Genomic DNA, 22,317 nt, shown 5'->3' on the forward strand with positions numbered 1-22,317 from the left:
GAGAGAGAGAGAGAGAGAGAGAGAGAGAGAGAGAGAGAGAGAGAGAGAGATGCAAATAGAAAAAAAACACACATTTTATATATAATTATATACATTTATCATATTATATATAATGATATACATTTATAATATATATAAGGTTACATATGTATGCCCACGTATATATTAAGTCAAATTAAATCATGTAATCCTTACCGAAATTGAACTATAATCTTAAACCTAATTAAATACTACACCAATTTTAACTAAAATTATAATGGTGACATGGGGGAGGGGAGAAAGTGAAATAAAGATAATAGACAAATGGATGTGTGTGTGTGTGTGTTAGAGAGAGAGAGAGAGAGAGAGAGAGAGAGAGAGATTACGAGGATGATATATATATATATATATATATATATATATATAAAAGAGATAGATACGAGGAAGATATGTTGATAGGAGGGAATAACAAAAAGAGTGAGTGAAATATAAAGATATACAATGAGTAATTATAGGTGTTAGATAAGATATATTGGGGACGAGGTGAGAGACATGGGTAGATAAAGAAGATAAATATGGGGGGAATGAGTTGATAGAGAGAGAAAGAGAGAAGGTGGGTGAAAGATTATAAGAGAGAGTAATTAAGGGGATATTGATGTGTAGGTATAAGAGATATAGAAAGGGAAGATTTGGTGACAAGAGGAGCAAGAGAAAGAGTGAGTGGAAGATAAAGAGATAGAGTAAGTAATTATAGGTGGTAGATAAAATAGAATGGGGACATGATTAAAGACATGAGGTAGATAAAGAAGATATAAATAGAGGGGAAATATGGTGAGAGTACGGAGCTGATTAATTATTAGAGAAGTGGTAAATAAGACAGAATAGGGATGAGGTGAGAGACATGAGGTAGATAAAGAAGGTAAATAGGGAGAAAATATGGCAAGAGGAGGGAGATGATACATAATAATCATAGCCAAAAGTGAACCCTATTAGTAATTAAATGTTGGACCAAATTGAATAATAACCTTAAACCTATTAAAACTATAGATGATGATGAATCCTAAACATAACACTAAATCAACTAAAAACTATATCCTTAACACCAAACTAATTTTAACACTAACTATAAACCTCAATAAACTCAAACTCTAAACCTACTTAGAACCATTGACATTTTTTGGTATTAAACTAAGCAGCTACAACCCCAAACCTACTTTAAATTACACCTATTTGTCAAAGTCAAAAATTTATCTTGTACATAATAAAATTATACAAATTCATATTATAAAATTTGTGTAGTAATATTATATTATATAATAAATATTAGAATTGTATTCTTTTAACATCCCCTCAGGATGCTACTAGCTATATACATATTATATATTTATATAATATGTATATAGAGAAAGCTAGATATATCGAAGCTTTAATTTATCCAAAATTTATTGATATTAAAAAATTAAAGCCTCGATATCTCTTGACTTTCTCTATATATATTATATAAATATATAATATCTATATAACTAGTACTTACAAGTAGGTATAAATGGTACTATTCTAATGCCTCCAAATTTTTTTGGAGCCGAACTGAACACCTTATGGACCCAGGCAGTTGCACAGTTAAACTTCCCATATATCCTGCCGAAATCCCGCAAGGTTATGCCTTTTCAATTACAGGTACACCAAATTGATAAGTCCGCTCATTATTTTGTGAAGAAAATAAAATGGTAATATGGAGAGCATCGACTATTACTTTTGAAAAACATAGGTGTAGAATTCAAACAACAAAGAAGAAAATGGAAAGGAAAATATCCATCCGACCAACCTCGCTTGACAGGTCACTATTAGTAACACTTTGAGAGAAGCCTTCAAATATTTATGTACAGCGTTCAAAGAATGGCTCGCTTCCACCACACCCACAATGGCCTATTTAATGAAGTTTATCGCAATGATCCTGTCAAATAGCTCCCCACCGGCACTCGATTCCATTCTTCGATGAAAAGATGCAACATCTTCTTCAGCGCCCTTAATGGTCATATTGGGATGGCCAGACAAATGATGCATTTTATCTGAATCTCCCTCCACGCATTCTCAATGAACAAAGCCTCATCTACGAAGCCGAAGGCAAAGATGGAAGCTTACACAATACTTTTTAACATTTTTACTTTGTTATAATGTTTAGAATTTATATTTTTTTGGAATTTTTTTTGACACTGCTCAAATCAATAATAAATCAGAAAAATAATTATTTAAAATTATAAAAACTAAAGATTAATAATGAACTATTATATATCTTTTCAACAAAAAATAATTTTGTATTTTTAGTAGAACCATATATATTATTACTGGTCCATATATGTGTGCACATATATAGTGTGTTTATATATATATACACACACATGTCCCCACTGGTGTCACAATTAATTTTTCCAATTGAAACCACCACACTTCTAAGGTTAGAAAATCAATTAATAATTAATTAATAATAAAATAATTTCTAACGTTAGAGGTGGTTACTAATAGCTAGCCCCATCGTTCTGGATGGATGGATGCCAAAACTCCCAAAAGAAAATAATATATTTGATTTGGTTGTTAGGTACATTTTTTTAAAACAAATTACTGGCATTGAGAGTAAATTTTTATAGGTGTTGTGTTTTAATATTTTGAAATTTTTCCTTATGTTTCAAATTTTTACTTTATTCAAACTTTCTATAATATATATTATAGAATAATTTAATTATTTTTAATATTTTTTAATAATTTAATTTAATAAGATAATAAGATTTTTAATTAATTTAGTTTAAAAATGAAATATTTATATTATTAAAATTTTAAAAATATATATATTTTTCTAATTAAACGTATGTAGACTTTTATTTTTAACTGAATTAATTCAAAATCTTATTATCTAATTAAATTATTAAAATTATTAAAAAATCAAATTATACTATAATAAAAAAAATTGAAACATTAAACAACAATATAAAATTAAAACATTTATATTAGTGAAATTTTAAAAAATATATCGCAATAAAATACTTTTCTAATTAGTTATAAAGTAAAAAGTAATATTTCTTTTTTATATTAAATATAAGGAGATTAGAGAAACAACATAACCACTAAGTATCAAAGTATTAGAGGACAAGCCTCACACAACAAAAAAGCTGAATATTACATATAACTCGAGACAAAAAGATAAGGATGAAAAAAAGAATAACAACTACTGTAGCACATCATCAAAGGTGTCCACCCATGCAGTCCAACCCATAACACCTTCCATCTAGACCAAGTTCTTTGGATCCTGGATTTGTTTAAACATGTGGATCATCTCGCTAGTAGTGTTTTGAGTGTTTCTTTTAATCTCCTTGCTGACGCAGTTGACAGTTTGGTTGAAAGTGTGTATATTATCCAAGTGCAACCTCTAGAAACAACCATTCTTCACTTCATTAGTGAAGAACGTGGCATGACCATCTTTAAGCAGCCTTTTGAACTTAGATTTGTTGATTTTCATAGTGATTTGGATTTGTGAGAAAATTTTGAAATATGTGAGACTTCACAAAGAATCAGTAAGCAATCTAGGAATATTTTGAAATCTTTCTTCATTTTTGCACTTCCAAATTTGCCACAAAATGTTAGATGAGAGAATATCCCAAAACATGTTAACATCCTTTTTAGCATTAAAAATAAAACCAGTAATAACTTCAAAAATATTGAAAGCAATAGGGATGAATATTCTAAACATCAACTAAACCTCTTTAGCAAAACCGCACTCAAAGAAAATATGTCTTCTTGTTTCTGGGGTTCTGCAAATGTTGTAATAGTTAGTATCAGATAAAGTGTTTCTAATAGGAAGCTTGTTGAGAATAAGTAACCATTTAAAACATTTAATTTTAGGATTAATAGAACTTTTCCAAAGACTATCGAAAAGCTTATTCTAGGAAGGAACATCTAAATTAGAATACCAAGTATTATTAATATGATTAATAATTTCATCATTGCAGTTTATAATAGTGTAAATGTTCTTAGCTTTAAGATTTGAAATGATAATGCCACCAGGCCATTTAATTTTCAAAAAACTAGTAGAATCAACAAGGTATAAAGTAGGAATATTTTTATTGGCCTTGACAATCATATTATAAGTCTTCTTATGAGAATCAAGAAGGTTAAATTTCCTATTTAAATCATCCCGCTGGATAAGTCTATCATTTTCAAAGATGTCAATAAGTTGCTTGATCCCATGATTGGTCAAATTCTTGGCACAACACCCTTGGGTAAGAGCAAGGGGCTTATTACCAAGCTTAAGGTTCCACCAAATGGACCTCTCACCATGGAGGGTCTTATCATCACAGAAATCTTTGTTCGTTATATATTGCCTAACATGGTTCCAGGCTTTCCAGATGGATTTAAAAACTATCAAGCCTTGAACAATTATAGGAAAATCACCACAAATAAGATCAATGAGGGGAATATTTTTCTAGAATTTGGCATTTTTAGGATATCCTCTTTCAATATTGTTACGAATAAGAACTTTCCATGGGTCATCTTCCTCCAAGGCATGAAAGATTCATTTGGAGGCTAAAGCAAGACCACTAAGTCTTAGGTATTTAAGCCCCAAGCCCCTAAAGAGCTTATCAACATCGCACCAACTCCATTTGATAAAGCAAGTCTTGTTATTTCCTTTCCCATCCAATTAGAGATACTTCTTGATAGCTTTTTGAATTTCCATAACTTGATAATCATTAAACATCCAAGCAAAAGCATACTAAATATTGTAAGAAGAAAGAATTTTCTAAAAAACTTGAATTCTACCAGCAAAAGATAGAGACCTATTGTGCCATTTGTTCAACTAATTATGAATCTTATCCTTGACCCAAATCCACATATCTTTTATAGAGGGATCAACAGAGAAAGGGATACCCATATATTTGACAATTTTAGAGGGCCCACCCCACTAGAAACCAAATTTATCAAACCAAACAAGGGGTTGGTCATTCCATCCAAGACAAATAGACTTGGAATGAGATAACCGATCCCTAGAGATTTTATAGAAAAAAATAAGTTTATTGATCATGGCTTCAAAGTTAGCTTCAAAGGCTTCATGAAAGAGAGACGTGTCATTAGCAAACTAGAAATTAATAATATTCTTATCATTAGGAAGGGTGATTCCTTTAACCGTAGGAGATAAAGTGTTGTCTCTAAGAATATAGAAGAGATCTTTAGAGGCTATAACGAAAAAGGAAAGGGCAAGTGGATAACCTTGTCTAATTGATCTACCCAAAGAGAAAGAGGCTAAAAGAGATCCATTAACACCAACTTGAGCATGAGCATCTTTGAGAAGCATTTTAGCACTGCCACAAAAGAAAGAGGGGAAGCCAAAAGCATCAAGCATCATATTGATATAGTCCCATTCAATTCTATCATAAGCCTTTTCAAAATCCAGCAAAAATATAGCAACATTTTGATCGGTATGCTTGGCCCAATTAAGAGCTTCCCAACTAGTAATCAGGTTCTCCAAGATATATCTTCCTTTAACAAAACCAATTTTAGTGGGACAAACAAATTTAGGAAGAATGGTTTTTAACCTACGAGACATGATCTTAGCCAGAATTTTGTAAGAAACATTTAAAAGAGCTATGGGAGTCTCCAATTCTTTATGAGGGATTTGTCACCCTCCTTGGGGATGAGTTTGATGATTCTAGAATTAATATCCTTACCCAGAGTACTTGTATCAATGCCTTCATTGTATATTGAGAGTAATTCTTTACAGATCCATTTACTGTTGGCTTTATAAAATTCCACTGACAGCCCGTCAGTTCTAGGGGTTTTATCATTGTTAAGAGAGTTGATGGAGTTTTTAATTTCCTTTAGAGATATGGGTTGTTCAAGAACGGAGGCATCATTATCCAAAATCATTTTGGGGATAAGGTTCCTACACTAATCCCTAAGAACCCTAGCCTCTTGAAAGTCCTCGAAAGTGAAAAGATCTTCATAAAACTAAGAAAACTCTTTTTTAATAACATCAATATCTAAAATCATTTGATTTTTGATGAAAAAATTATCAATAGTATCCTTAGCTTGTTTCTATTTAATAAGATTGAAGAAGAATTTTCTACCTTTGTCACCAAATTGAAGCCAATGAGCTCTAGAACAGATTCTAGCTCCCAAGGTTTTCTGATGTTGGTGTTTTCTCATAGTGTTCTTAGCATGAGCAAGTTGGTGATAAACATAGGGGTCATCAAAATTATTTTGAATGGTCATTTCAGCAGTGTACAGATTATTGTTAAGCCAAGACTCCTTATACCTATAGTCCTTGGCCTTCTTTTGATCGATAGTTCTCAACAGATTCTGCCAAGTAGAAATATCCATGTTCCACCTACTAATATAGGATAAGGAGAGATAATGAGACTCATTAATGAGTCTTATAATTGAAATAACAGTAAGAATATCCTCATCTTCTAGCAAATTGGTATTAAGGATGAATTTATTATTAACATTATTTCTAAAAATAGAAGAAAAACAAAAAGTAATCAAAATAGAAATTGGGTGATGATCCGAAAGAGTAGTAGGCAAAACAAGCACTAGGTTATTATGATTATCTAGGATCACAGAAGAAAAAATATTATTGAGATAGAAATGATCTAGCCTATAATAGATTCTAGACTGACGTTTCTGACAATTACACTAGGTATACCAAAGCCTAGGGTTATTGTTCTTGTTGCCACTTAACGGATCAAAAAGAGATTTAGTAAATTTAAAATTATTCCAAGCAAGTTTTTCCTTATCTTTCTAGGAAAAGGGGAGACCACCCATCTTATCCTCTTGATCCTCTATCATATTAAAGTCACCCCAAAACACCCAAGGGATATCTAGAAGCGAGCTAAGCCAAGACCAAAACATAGTCCTTTCACTATAGTCATTGGCAACATATATAGAAAAATACTGAATTCCAAATCATTATACTTAAAAATCAACCAAATAGCTATGTTGTAGGGAGAAAAACCAAAGCTCTTAGTTCTAGGTCCCCATCTAGGGCTGACTAAAATTGCCACTCCTCCTCTCCCCTGAGAGTGATTAGTGGAGAATTTTACAGCATCCTTCCAAATAAAGTTGAGATTGGATTCAAGATTGAATCTTGTAGATTTATTTTCATGCAACATGATCATATCAATATTATTTCTAGTGTTAATAAAATTTATAACAACAAACTTTCTATTAGGACATTCAAGTCCTCTAATATTCCATGAAATACAGTTCATTGAGACAAAATTTTAGAGTTAGATGCTTCAGGACCTACAATATCATCCATAAGAGAGACATCGCTAGAAACAGTCTGATTATGCTTTTTATTGTTCTTATTTTTGTTTTTTGAACCAAGAGGTCCCCCTTTCCTCTTTGATGTGAGGATATCCTCACTATCAAACATACACAGAGAGACAATATCTTGTTCCAAGGGTTGATTATTAGCAAATGTAGGTGTCGCTGATATGACTTCAAAAGTAAACTCATAAGAGATTTCTCGGAACTTTTTAACAAAGATTTTTAGGTTGGGGGGTTTTGAGACAAAAGAGGTAGGGGCAAAAGCCTTAATGAATTCCTACACATTAATAATCATATTGACAATAGGGGTAGAAAACTTAGTAGAATCCTACATATTAACAATCATATTAACGGTTGAAGGAGGAGGGAAAGCTGGCATATGTAATGTCAAATTATTTTTATTCTATCAATTTTTCCTCTTTTTAGTAATAGCTTGAAAGCCATCAGCATCCAAGATGCTAGCAATAGATGCATTATGAAAGGAAGGTGTTAGCATAGGGGAGAGAAATGATTGTGATGAGGTGAAAGGAGAAGGCAAAGGGTTGACCTCAATAGTGGAAGAAGGGATCAATTGGGTAAAGGAGGGGTTATTCATTGGAGTAGGGTTTTTATGAGTTTTATTTTTGATGATAGGGTAGTCTTTTCTAAGATGCCCTTCTTTTTTGCATAAGAAACACATTTAATCCTACTAGGGTTTTGACAGGGCAAGAAAACTTTTCATTGGCAATAATGATGGTGAGCTTTTTAGGTAAATCCTGGCCAAGTTTCAAAGTAATAAGAACCCTAGCATCAAGGTGGGGAACCAATAGAACTGAATCATCCATCCGTAGGAACACTAATACATTTAGTACCAAATTGCAATGGCTGTGTCGTTGCAATTTTTTCATCACAACCTTGTCGTCATCACAATTACGATGGTCTACCATCACAATTGCGATGACGACAAGGTTGTGACGGAAAAACTGCAATGGCACTGTCGTTGCAATTTGGTACCAAATGTATTAGTCGAATTTACCCAAAGGTTTGGCAAGATAGGGAATAAATCACCACAAAAATGGGGGAATCTATTTAGTGAGGACCCATCTAGGGGCCGAGAGGGAAACAATCTCATCTAGGTTAGCCTCGGTGTTCCATGCCAAAGATCTGAAGTTTGTGTTACCCACAGTCCAATATTATTTTTTAAGCATAGTAAGCTAAGAATCATTATTATTAAAGAAAACAACAAACAAACCTTTTTGTATTTGCCTACAAAAGTAAATTTGTTAGCCAAGTTTTAGATTCCAATAATTATAAAACCAATCATCTAAAAAAATTCTAGTAGGGATCTTGTCAATTTCAACTACAGAGAAGAAAATGACAAGGTTCCTTAATCTTTCTTTTTCTTTTACTATCTTAGATAACATTTCGGGGTTCAGAGTAACATGAAAAGTTGAAGGATCCCTATATTGCTTACCAACTATTGGGTTTTCATTGTGCATGGGTGAGGTGAAGCAAGCTCCAGAGACAATCACAGCAACCAAATTGGTGACAACCTCCAAGAAGGATCTTGACTTACTACTTGCACTGTTAATAGCTTTGGTAGCATTGGTAATACTATTAAGAAAAACAGTGTTCTTGGGTGTAGAAGAGTTGATGTTAAGTGGTATAGAGCCAGTAGAGAAATTAAATGGTGAACTGATATTAGGGTTAAGGGGAGAGGATAGATCATACTTGATAGCATCCTTGTTTGCTAGATAACCTTTAAAACTACCTCCAGCATTTGCCACCTTTCCATTGTTTAGGTTCTCAAGGTTCGAGGTGATTCCAATAGGATTCGTTAGGGGATCACTATCATACATTCTTGTTTCCTTAAATCCTTCAATCACTAAAAATGTTCGCTACTAGTTCGCTCTTTGAGTCAAATTGTCGTAATATTTCTTTTATAAATAAATGTAAAAGTAATATTTACTTTAAATTTTTTTAATAAGAATACATTATAACCAATACATTCATAATAATATTTTTATCATTTATGTTAAGTTGTTTTTTCTTTATAAAATAATAATATTATTTTTTAAATTAAATTAATATTGATATTAATGATTAAATTAATATATATTACTCTAATGTATTTAACTCAAATATATCTTAAAGAAAAATGTTTTATGATGATATATTTTTGAAAATTTTACTAATATAAACATATGTAGACTTTTATTTTTAACTAAATTAATTACAAAACTTATTATCTAACTAATATTGTGTATTAAAGTTGTGGAATTATATAAAAGTAATATGTATTCATTTAAATTTATCAACATTAATGAAATTTAATTTTAATTAACATTAACATTAAAATATAGATTTATTATGTAAATGATATTGTATTAAATACAATAAATCTAGATATGTATTGAATATATAAATGATATATATTAAACTTAAACATTATAAAATAATAAATATTATCAGCTCAATATAATAATAAAATAAAATCTATTAAAAAATAGAATTAACATTAAAGATTTCGAGTTAGATACAAATATGTCTAAACCTTTCAAATTAAATAAATATTCCCTTTTTCTATTCGCTGAATTGACACCGAATTGACAATGCTTGGAAGGAGGGCCAATGGGGCTCGCAATTGTATGGCATGGCATGGAGGGGCATGCATCCAACCCATTTGGAATGATGGGGCAAGGTAGATGACAACTACTAATAGTGACCTATCAAGCGAGGTTGGTTGGATGTATATTTTCCTTTCCATTTTCTTCTTTGTTGTCTTTACTTCTGCATGATCATTTTTAGCATTATATCTTTAAACTACCTTGGTTTCCATGTTTTTGCATTGAACGTACTAGATAAGATTGAAGACTATATCAGGGATAGTGAGACGGTGTGGGTTTATCTATGTAAAGGTGGATTGTTGTCGTTCGTGGAAGGAATTGAAGGGTATGATGAGCATGTGTCCCTACATTTTTTCTACACTTGATATAAATGGAATGTGAACATCAATTGGGTGGTTTATCAAATGACATAGCAGCTCATCATGACAGTTGGTAGTTTGTCTCTCAAGTGAAGGAGTTGGTGTAAATAGGCCAAAGTTTCAAATGAAATGAGCTTGATTAAATTCTTCCACCTGAAGGAGGATCATGTTCGCATGCAAGGTGGTTTCTTGAGGGAGGACCTACCCAAACCTTGGGACGTAGTGTGCTACACCTTTATGCACTACATTATGCTTGAAGACTAGTTCTAGGTGTTGTACTATTACCATTTCCCTATTTTAAACCACTTTAGGAATCAACACTTGATTTCCTTCCCACCCCTTATTTTGCATTTTATAGAGGATAATGTTTTTAATTTTAGAAAAAAAAAGGGAGGAACGAAGACCCTTTTATATCCTACACTAGGCCTTCATGTTTAAACTCTATAAATTCCAACTCACCCTCAACACACCTCTTTTAGTTAATTCCCTTGCCACTATTATGCCTCAAGTCTCCATGGACCCTAGCCCTAGATCAACTTTGAAGAAGGTAGAGAAAATGTGCCTGGTTACTAGGAAACACATCAGCATTATTGACTCCAATATTGATATTGAGTAGAGTAATAAAGTTGTTAAGAGGTCAAATAAAATGCTTAAAATGGAAAAATTTAAGACACCCACAAGTAGGAGGTGATTTCCTAGGCTAGGCTCTAGGAGTGAGGATGTTCCTAGCCCTTCCCACATTGCAGATACCCTAAAAGCCAACCGTCCCTAGATAAAAGCTTGGGGAAAGATATCACCTCCCCTATGAAGGATGTTGTTAAGGGTGGGCAGAGAAAAGGGTGTCACAACCATGGGTAGGATCAAAGAAAAACTCAGTCGGATAGGGTAGAGAAATATTTGCATGACCTGGATGATAATCAAGAAGCCTTGTGCCATAAATTTGGAACCTTTGCTAAGTTCTCTATGAAGGTCATGCATTTGGAGACCACCATTCTATGATTTCTATAGGTGAACAAGGAGAACAAAGAGGAAAAAGAAAGTGAGACCACTTGCTCCCTTTACAGCCTCTTGGCAGACAATTGGCTCAAGACTGTTGGAAAAACTTGTCAAGGAAGAGGTGCAGAAACCAACCGTGGAGGATCTTGATAAAAAGGAGGGGGAGGACTTGGAGGAGAAATAGGGGAACTAGCCGCTGTGCTTTTCTTTCTTTCATCTTTTGATATGTTATGGTTTATAGTGGCATTTACGATTATAGTATATATTAAACATTTTAACAAAAATGCTTGTAATTTATGCTTTTTGGTATCGTACAGGTATGTTAGGGGTACCTTGGTTGATACTCATATTCAGAAGTTCTTTTTTATGATTTCAATCATTAAGATGTTTTTCATGTCTATAAAAGGTATTGGTTAGTGTAATGGGCACCCTAGAGATGCCCAAAAATGAACCAATTGTAGAAATAGATTTTTTAATGCAAACTGAAGATGGAACCAATGCTAAAATTATATTAATTCTCAAAATGATGAAATCAAGTACAAGTAATGTATTCCAAAGGCCAAACCCCAAGGGGATGACATCTAGAATGTTACAAGAGAGGATGAACATCCTCTAAGGCCAAGAAAAGATATGTGAGTCACACATCCAAGTTATTATCAAATGTCATTCACAAAAATCCCATGCTCAACAATGAGACTTCCACCCCTATTTATCCTTTTCCTTCACCCTTCTAGAAGGAACTAAAACATTAATTAATTGCAAGTTCTAGAAGCTTCCTCCTTCCAATAATTAATGCACTCTCCAGAAACTCCTCCCTTGCAATACACTAATTAAATGTGCTTCTAGAAAATTAAATTACTAGAGGCTTCCACCTTTTCTATAATTAATACACACTCTAGAAGCTTCTCCCTTTGTAATACAATAATTAATTTAACTAAGTAAATATAAAGTCACCTTTTAATTTTTAATTTATTTAATGACTTTATATGAAATTAATTTATTTTCCTCTTATGCTCCACTTAGACTTTGGAGAATGTGAAGGCTAAAAGATGGGGTCATTACAGTCCACCCTTCTTGAAATTGCTTGTCCTCAAGCAATCTCAGTCTTGTTTGTTGTAGCACTTGCTCACTCTCCCAAGTAGCATCTTCCTCTGCCAGATATCTCCATTTGACTAAATATTCTTTAATCAACCTCCTTCATAGAGTCCTTTCTCTAGTATCTAGAATAGCCTTGGGAATTAATATGAGCTTTCCCTCCTCATCTAATGGTGATAATTCTACTGGAGGCACAACTCTCTGACCAATGGCTTTCTTAAGCCTTGACACATGAAACACATTATGTATCCAACTACCCTCTGGAAGCTCAATCTCATAAGCAACCTCACCCACCTTGTAAATCACTCTATAGGGACCATAAAACCTAGGCTTCAACTTCTTTGCTCCACTTTTCTTGAGTGATGACTATTTTTATGGTTGTAGCCTCAAGAAAACCATATCCCCAACCTCAAAATTGTGCTCTATCTGATGTTGGTCCGCATACAATTTCTACTAATTTTGGGCTTGCTATATATTCTCCTTGAGCACGCTCAAAATATCCTGACTATCTTGCAAGAAGTATTTCTCTTTGGGCACTCTACTATCCCCCAAAACTAGATCCATGAAACTAGGTGCCATGAATGGAGTCATCTTGATGGACATATGATAAGTGGTGTTATAACAATACTCTCCCATATGTAGCCATTTGAATCAAGCCCTCTATTGTGTAGCCACATAGATTCTCAGATATCCTTCCACCCATTTATTCACAATCTCTATCTACCCATCTGTCTGTGGATGATAACTAGTGCTAGGTGTAAGATCTATGCCACACAACATAAACAGTTCCTGCCAAAATGTACTCATGAATTTACTATCCTGATCACTGACAATGAAACTAGGTAGTCCATGTAACCTGAATATCTCTCAGAAGAAAAGATCAGCCACCTGTGCTACTATGTAAGTGGATGGAATAGCAAAGAAGTGAGAAAACTTCATCAGCCAGTCAACTATCACATAGATACAATCTTCCCCTTGTACTCGTGGTAACCTGGTGATGAAGTCCATAGAAATACTTTCCTATTTCCTATCTGGAATGGGAAAAGGTTGTAACAACCCTGCAGGATATGTGTTCTCTCCCTTATTCTATTGGAAAATTGCACACTCCTTGACATGCTTCTGAACATCATCCTTGAGCCCTTTCAATGTAAACCCCTCATGGATCTGCCTGTAGGTCTTAAAGACCCCTAGATGTCCAGTTGTAGGTGCATCATGAAAAGCCTTCAATATTACCTCCCTAAACTGTAATGAAGGAATCAAATATATCCTACCCTCATACTTTATCAATCCATCCATTACCACATAATGATCATGATGTATGGTGCCTACAACTACTCCAGAAGCCCAAGTGTCCCTTGCATACTCTTCTATGATCTTATTTCTCCAATCACCTATAATCTTAGCTAGAGAACAAATATGAGGTCTCCTAGACAAAGCATCTGCCACCACATTCTTCTTACCTTTGACAAACTCAATGTCAAAGTCATAGGCCTGTAACTTTGTAATACATTTCTATTGCTATCATTCAAATCATGTTGTCTCATGAAGTATTTGATGTTGTTGTGATCAGTTTTGATAACAAACTTTCCCCCAACTAGGTAGAACCAAAACTTAGCCAATGCATGCATTATAGCCAACATCTCCCAATCATAGATGGAATAGCTCCTCCACTTCATAGAGCTTCCTACTCTCAAACACAATGGGATGCTTCTCCTACATCAAGACCACCCCAATCCCATCTCCTAATGCATCACAATGAAGCTCAAATGGCTTTATGAAATCTAGTAGAGCTAGTATTGGACATGATGAAATCACCTTCTTGAAATGATCGAAGCTTCTTTGAGCTACATGTGTCCATGTGAAGGCCTCTTTCCTGGTAAGGTCTATCAATGGTGCAGCGATCTATGAAAATCTTTTAACAAATCTCTTGTAAAATCTGCAAAGACCAAGGAATCCCTTAAGCTATGTAAGGAGTAGGCCAAATCAACAATAGCCCTAATCTTTTTAGGATCTACTCGAACTCCATTTGTGCTAATGATATTCCCAAGGTATAGTAGCTCAATCATCTCAAACTCACACTTAGATTCCTTGGCATATAGTGACTGTTTCTCCAAAGTGGACAACACTATCTCAAGATGTTGTAAATGCTCCTCTCAAGTCTTACTAAATACTATAATGTCATCAAGGAAAGTCAAGACAAATCTCCTAAGCTACTCCCTGAATACCTGATTCATGCAACTCTAGAATGTAGCAAGGGCATTGATTAGCCCAAATGGCATAACAAAAAACTTGAAGTGGCCATAGTGACATCAAAAAGCTGTCTTCTCAATGTCCTCCTCCCTCATCCCGATCTGATGATACCTTGACCATAGATCAATCTTTGTAAAAAAGCATGCACCATGTAACTCATCAATCAGCTCATCTATTTGTGGGATGGGATATCAATTCTTAATGGTTTTCTTGTTTAATGCCCTGTAATCGATGCACATGTGCATCATCCCATCCTTCTTCTTTACCAACACTACTGCTAAAGCAAAGGGGCTCTTAGTAGGCCTAATATGCTCCACTTCAAAAAACTCCTTAATTTTCTTTTCTATCTCATCCTTATGTTTCTTAGGATGATGATAGGGAGTAATCATGACTAGTTTGGCTCCCTCCTCAAGCTCAATAACATGCTCTATCCCACTGTCAAGAGGAACCCCATGCAGAATCTTGCCAAATACCTTAGTATGCCTATCAATTATCTCATGAATATCTGGTGGATGACTCTTCACCTGTGGCTCTTGTGAAGTTGGCATAGTGAAATATTCTATTGCCCACTCTATGTTATTATGCCAAAAATGTCTCTACATTCTCCTTAGGGAAACTAGTCTGCAACTCCCATCTGAAAGTCCTCTAAGTACAATAGTTCTTCCCTCATGCTGAAACTTCATCTCCAATTTTTCTAGGTTAAGTGTGAACTCTACTAGTGAAGCCATCCATGACATCATAGTCTCACATGTCTACCACATAGAACTCATCTTCCAATTCATAATCATCTCCAAACCTAATGCGAAGATTAGATATCTTCTGAGTGCATAATAGCTTGTCACCATTAGCTACCATAACTCTAAATCTGGCATGCTCCATTGTCTATAGACCTCTCTTAGCTACCAATTGTGAGTCTATAAAATTATGTGTAGCCCCAGTGTCAATGAGTGAGATCACTTTTTGCCCTTGGATAGTACCTCTGACTTTAAATGTGATTGCCTTCTGAGCCCCAGTTAATCATGCTAATGACTTCTCATCCTTAGGAATGCTACTCTCCTCTGTAGTGTTATCCTCATCTAAATCAGAGTGTTGATCCTGCCTCTCTGATTGTGACTCTTCTACTGAGAAATATTCCATTTGATTTTCCTTAGCCTTGAGAGTAAACTTGTGAGATAAATCACAAGGCTCTCTAAAGTGAAAACATAACTTCTTCTTTCCTAAATCATTCAAGGTGTCATTATCCAACTTATCTCTTTTGGACTGAGCATCCTTGTGAAAAGGTTTTTTTTCCTTCTCCTTGTTCTTTTTCATATAAGAATCCTTGTGCTGAAATCTGCTCCTAAATGAAGAAGGTCCTAAGTCACAAGCCTTTTTAGTGGTCTCCTACAATGTAGCTGGGTCATGCCCCTTGACCCGACCCTGTAGGGGTTTTGAGAGTTCATCCATAAACAACACTACTAACCTCCTCTCTAAAATATCAATGACCAACACAACTAACCTTTGAAACTCACTAATATATGTCTCAACTGATCCCCACTACTTGAGTTGTGCCAACTCTTTAAATTGTAATTCAGGGTCCTTCGTATCAATTCTCTCTATGAGCTTCTCAGAGAACTCCTCGTAAGATGTGATCTAATTATGTCCTAAGGTTACCATACCACGGTGCCACCACTCATGTTTCAATCCATCCAAGCGAATAGCCACATACTTTATAGCCTTCTCTCTAGGTGTAGGATTCAACTACAAGTATGTATCCATCTTTTGCACCCAAGCTCATGTAGTCATCTTCCCTAAAGCATCATAAGAAGGTAAAGAAAGTTTCCCAACTTTCTTTCTCAACTCAAGGTTTTGACTTTGTTCTCCTGATCTGGACATGTGTCTCATCCTTAGGTTCAAGTAATCTCTAAGAGAAATGTCCACCTGAAACTCTAGTCCACTAGCCTCCCAATACCTCCTGAATTGATCTTGTAACTCTGCAATCTATGGTTCATTAATCAGCTAAACTAGATCTCGGGGTGGGAAGTTGGGTAGAAGAGGTCTCGAGCTGGTTGTTCAAGTTGAGTGTGCAACATGTCTAAAGTTATCAGCCTCATTTCCATTATTGTCATGTCCATCATTAATGTTATCTCGACCTCCATTATCATTGACCCTATTATTGTTGTTTCCATTGTTGGCATCACCTGGATTAATATTGATGCCCATCTATCTAGCCATTAACTACAATATCATATCCATTCACCTATTTTGCTCCTGTTGCATCCTATTCTGCTCCTATTGCATCATATCAATTCACCTATTTTGTTCTTGTTGCATTCATTTTTCGTCCACCAATATACCTAGTAACCTGAACATTACATTTTCTTGATCTAGACCAATATTCTTATCATCTCGGTCACCCATACTACTATCTTGTTCAAAGAATATCTCCTCTGTGTCTATATGATTGGATTGTATGTCCCTCTACATGGATGAACTACCCTTTTCATTCTGTAAGTCTAAACTCCTACTTTTTCTTGCTTTGGTATTGTGAAAATTATAAAACCCTTGTCACATGCTCAAACATAGATGTTGAAGATCTTCACAAGATGGTAGGACTTTTAGCTCTGATACCACAGTAATGGGCACCCTAGAAATGTCCAAAAATGAACCAATTGCAGAAATAGATTTTTTAATGCGAATTGAAGATGGAACCAATGCTAAAATTATATTAATTCTCAAAATGATGAAATCAAGTACAAGTAATGTATTCCAAAGGCCAAAACCCCAAGGGAATGATGTCTAGAATGTTACAAGAGACGATGAACATCCTCTAATGCCAAGAAAAGATATGTGAATCACACATCCAAGTTATTATCAAATGTCATTCACAAAAATCCCATGCTCAATAATGAGACTTCCACCCCTATTTATCCTTTTCCTTCACCCTTCTAAAGGGAACTAAAACATTAATTAATTGCAAGTGCTAGAAGCTTCCCCCTTCTAATAATTAATGCACTCTCTAGAAACTCCTCCCTTGCAATATAATAATTAAATGTGCTTCTAAAAAATTAAATTACTAGAGGCTTCCACCTTTTCAATAATTAATACACACTCCAGAGGCTTCTCCCTTTGTAATACAATAATTAATTTAATTAATTAAATATAAAGTCACCTTTTAATTTTTAATTTATTTAATGACTTTATATGAAATTAATTTATTTTCCTCTTATGCTCCACTTAGACTTTGGAGAATGTGGAGGCTAAAAGATGGGGTCATTACAGTTAGATAGTACATGGTAACTATTGATTGTTCTCTAGCCTTATGTACTATAAGGTTAGCGCCCCTTCTTTTGGCTTCTATCTAATACATCAAAAACATTATGTAACCTTAGCCATAGGCCCACATGCCATCCAATGATCCATATCTAAGAGCACACAAGATAACTCCATTCGATCGAAGCTCACATAAACAATCTCCAATGTCTTCCTAGAAAATAAGAAACATGTTGCTTGTAACCACCAAAAGGGCTCTAACTCCAATGCGATACATCCAATCCTTATGTGTACATAGAAGAGGGTCTACCAATATGCCTTAAACATAACCCTAACTATGTAAAATATAGTGTTCGAAAAATATGATGTGCTCATGATCATGTTCTACTTATGTTAATCATTTTTATATAGGTGGAGTGCCCTAGGGGAAATGATATGGACTACAACAACCTAGATAGTGTAGTTTTTAAGTGGAGGAAAATAGAGGAGTGAATATCAAAGATGAAAATAATGATCTTATGGAACAAGATGATTATGTAGTAGAAAAAACTATTGAAGATGATAGTATAAATACATTGATCCATGACTCAATTATTATTGGAATAGTTGAGCATGATGATCAAGATTCCTTTGATGTTTTTTATGATTTATATCTACTTTAGAAGGTATACGATCACCTTTGCAAACGATCCCAAACCCCTTTTTTTCTCCCTTTTTTTTGTTAAACTAATGATTATGAATGGTTTATCCAACCTAACTATCTCATGTATATTAAGGTATGTCATATTTGACATTCTTTTTCATATATATATATATATATATAGTGTGAAACATGTACCATTACTATTTCTTATATTAACAAATTTATTTTTTTGTTGTAGATTTATATGCATGTATTTTTTACCACGATCAAATATTGTACCTCACTCATATTAACAACTATATACCATTATGAAATATATTAGAATGCATTGTCAAGCAATAGATGTATATCCCAATGGTCATATTATATATCATAAACAAGATGAATTTTCAACAAAATTTCCTAAAATTCACATCAATAAATAATGAATTATAGATCAACTTAAAAAAAGGATCCTTGCAAGGTTGTTGATTATATTCACATTAATCCATGTTCACAACAATTATTCAACGTGAAATTCTAAGACCAACTTATGGATTGTCATGGATGTAATAGAAGTCAAGATGGAATTATTATAATTTACCTTTGGATAGTTCTACATTTATGGATTACACAAAAAATAACCAGACTTTAAAGAAGAATCTTGTAATCTTAGGCTTCCATTGGTAGTGGATGGTGTCGATCTATTTGGATAGATGAGATATTTTTAATCGGTATAGCCTGTTATTTATATAAATAATAACATCCCTCCATGGATGTTAGTAAAGATGAATTACATAATGTTATACATGATTGCTCTAGGTATTTTTTCATTTAAAATTCATTTACATTCAAAAATGAATATTGTAGTAAAATGGTTAAAGTAATTACAACAATAATTTTATTCATTCAAATAGGTAAGAACCAAGTCATAGTTACAAATGTATATGTTGAGCCTCTTATTCTTTAAATATTTGAGTTATGGAATAGTGTTACAATGTATGACATCTCTAGACCTATAAAACAAAGACAATTTAAATTCCATCCAATGCCATGGAAAATCCATGATACCCCAAGGATAATGCATTTTTGTGGTATGTTATAATTTTCAACTTGTACATACTTTTAATTAGTAAAATTAACATATATTACTCGAATTGTAGATGATATTCTAGGTCTTTAAACAAAGGGGAAATTTGCACGTGTAGTTTGTGGTCCAAAGATGAAATCTTGTCATTCAAAAAGTTTAGGAAAGAAGGTGCTTGATGATTTTAGGAAAGAAGGTGTTTGATGTCCTCTCATTCATTTCCTCTTATGTCAAATATTGCTTCTTTTGATGTAATGAGACAAATATATTCAATTTAACAGTGAATTGTTAAATGGAAAACGGGTTAAAAGTATTACAAAAAATGATAGAAGAAAATGGATCTCACATTTTTTAATTCTTTATATTCTATTTTTCTTCCTTGAAACATGTTGAGTGAGCTGACAATGAGAATTACCATTTAGTTTCAACTTAAAACTAGAAGGGTAAACAAATTGTTTTCTTCACAAAACCTCAATTGATTATTAATTTTGTGGTGGTGCTCTTGCTAAAATCAAAAGCATCATCCAATTTTACTTACATTTCTAATCCATTATTAACCTGGTAGTGAGGTGACATGTACAAAATGGGCTCGAATGATTGTTGAATGTACACAAAATGGTTTTCTTGAAGGAGGTCTATAAACTTTCAAGCAAATGCACTTCATGTGTATACAACTAAACCCCACAACCTTTTCTATTATCCTTCTAATGTATGTTAGATAATTAGATTTTTTTTGGTTAATACTCACCAAAAAGGTTTGCTTTATAGATATTCATTTATATATTTATATCAAGATTTTGAAGATATATGTATGCATGGAAATAAATTTTCCTTGAGGAAACTATATAGAACTTGGTCACAACATGGAAGATGAAGCTTTCACATAATACTCAACTTTGGGACATCAAAACAGTTGATCTTCACACGTCCTCATTGAGTGTAAATGGCGAGTAGCCATTTATCTTGTCTTCCAATAGTAGTGTAACATATAGCTCAAAATATTGATGTTGTTTACTAATGATTATGGTGAGTTGATATTAGGTGGGTTTTTTTTTTTCCTTAGGTAGGCCTTCTCTAGTAGGAGAGGAGACATTGGAAGTGGGTAGGTATAATGACTTTTTGATTTCTTCTTTTCCACAAGAGTTTCAATGCTACATGACATCAAATGAAACATTTGAGTACTATTGTGTGATATTTAAGAACGCATTTCTAAGAGGCTTTTTTTTTTGGATATTTCCAAGAGGTTTTACATGGGATGTCTTGGAAATTTAGACTAGAAATTCAAGCATTGAGATGTCATAAAGGGAACCTTCAAATGTCATGAGCCCACTAGACAAATGATCCAATTCAATGGAATAGCTATTGCTATGATGTTTCTCATCCAATTAATTTGTATATATATTTAGAAAATTGGGGTTTTTCTAGATTGGTTAAATTGTTCAAATGAGTTTTATCGTAGTACTAATGTATGAAATTGTGGTAATTGCAAGTGAATGACATGTTGAGGATGGAGGAGGTGTGAGCATATCACGACCCTGCTGAGCTATGTAGAGGACTTCTAAGAGGGAAGTTTGACCACAACTATGGGGAGTATAAGACTACAATAGACAATTTCCCCTTCTTTTCTTAATTTGTTACTATTTTAAGGGTAAAATACTTGGATTTCTAAGATACCACCTCTAACATGGAAAATATGCTTCACTTTTGTTACTATTTTGAGGCGATTCTTTACTATTATGTTTAACTTTGGTAGGATGGCAATAATATGATCAAATATGTTAGTAGTAAGTATTCATGCAACTTGTGTTTGTTAATTAGATTGAAAATCACAAGACCATTTTTTATATCCTCAACAGACATCTCCCAGCTTGAACCCAATGTTAATTTGTGCAATTATAATTTGAAATAAAACTTGTGTTTTAATTTAATAAGGTATAGGTCTATCAATTTAAATCACATATACCAAGTGTTGATTTTGAAGCTAAATGTGTTAAAGACCAAGATCGACTAATTTTATTTTTCATTTATATGTTGGTTTGTGCACTTTAAGAATAGTCCTTACTATGTAGAATTTGGTAAGAACTTTGATCTTTCAAGTTTATGAGATCTTTGTCATGAGATTTTAGTGAGGGTTGAAGGTACGTTGTTGATGGATATTAGTAGCTTGTGATATTAGACTCATCTTACTATATGTTCTTTCAATAATGTTCCATTTTTTACAAGTAATTCAATCCAAACTATAATTTTCATTTGTCAGCATAAATATGTTTAACTATAAGAACTCATTAGCTAATAAAAAATATAATAGCTTTTATTTGCTAATCAGATCACACTATAGAAATTTATAGTGTGCTAAGAATATTTATACTTTATTCTAGAGCATTAGTTAGAATATTAAAACTAATTCTTAAGATAAATTGTAGGTGAATACTTAGGAACATCAAAATATTTTAATTATGTTTGGATGCAATTATAATATGTACATGTCAAGTTTTAAAGTGATAATTTGGTGGTGGTTTTAGTAATTTGAGTATGTGTAATACAATTTAACTTTGTATAATTCTTGAGAAAAGGAACAATAAATGAGTTAAACATCTCATTATATGAATGGGAATTAGTTTAGGATTTGGTTCTAAGCACAATCCTCATTTTGAAGAGCTAGATGTAAGACTACAATGAAATGGGATGACCATTGCTATGCCCCAAACAAATTTGTTTATTGGGCATCATATATTCTTTCCATCCTACCATTAA

The 22,317-nt window shown here is 33.4% G+C and overlaps 1 pseudogene; it reads left to right on the forward strand.

The window, feature by feature from the left end:
- The first annotated feature begins 1,539 nt into the window (after positions 1-1,539).
- On the forward strand, positions 1,540-21,193 carry LOC149531181 (uncharacterized; annotated as a pseudogene).
- The last annotated feature ends 1,124 nt before the right edge of the window (positions 21,194-22,317 follow it).

Source organism: Cupressus sempervirens, chromosome 11 (genome assembly GCF_028749045.1).
Source record: "Cupressus sempervirens isolate cs-2001-9-10 chromosome 11, ASM2874904v1, whole genome shotgun sequence".
In the NCBI taxonomy this organism is placed as follows: Eukaryota; Viridiplantae; Streptophyta; class Pinopsida; order Cupressales; family Cupressaceae; genus Cupressus; species Cupressus sempervirens.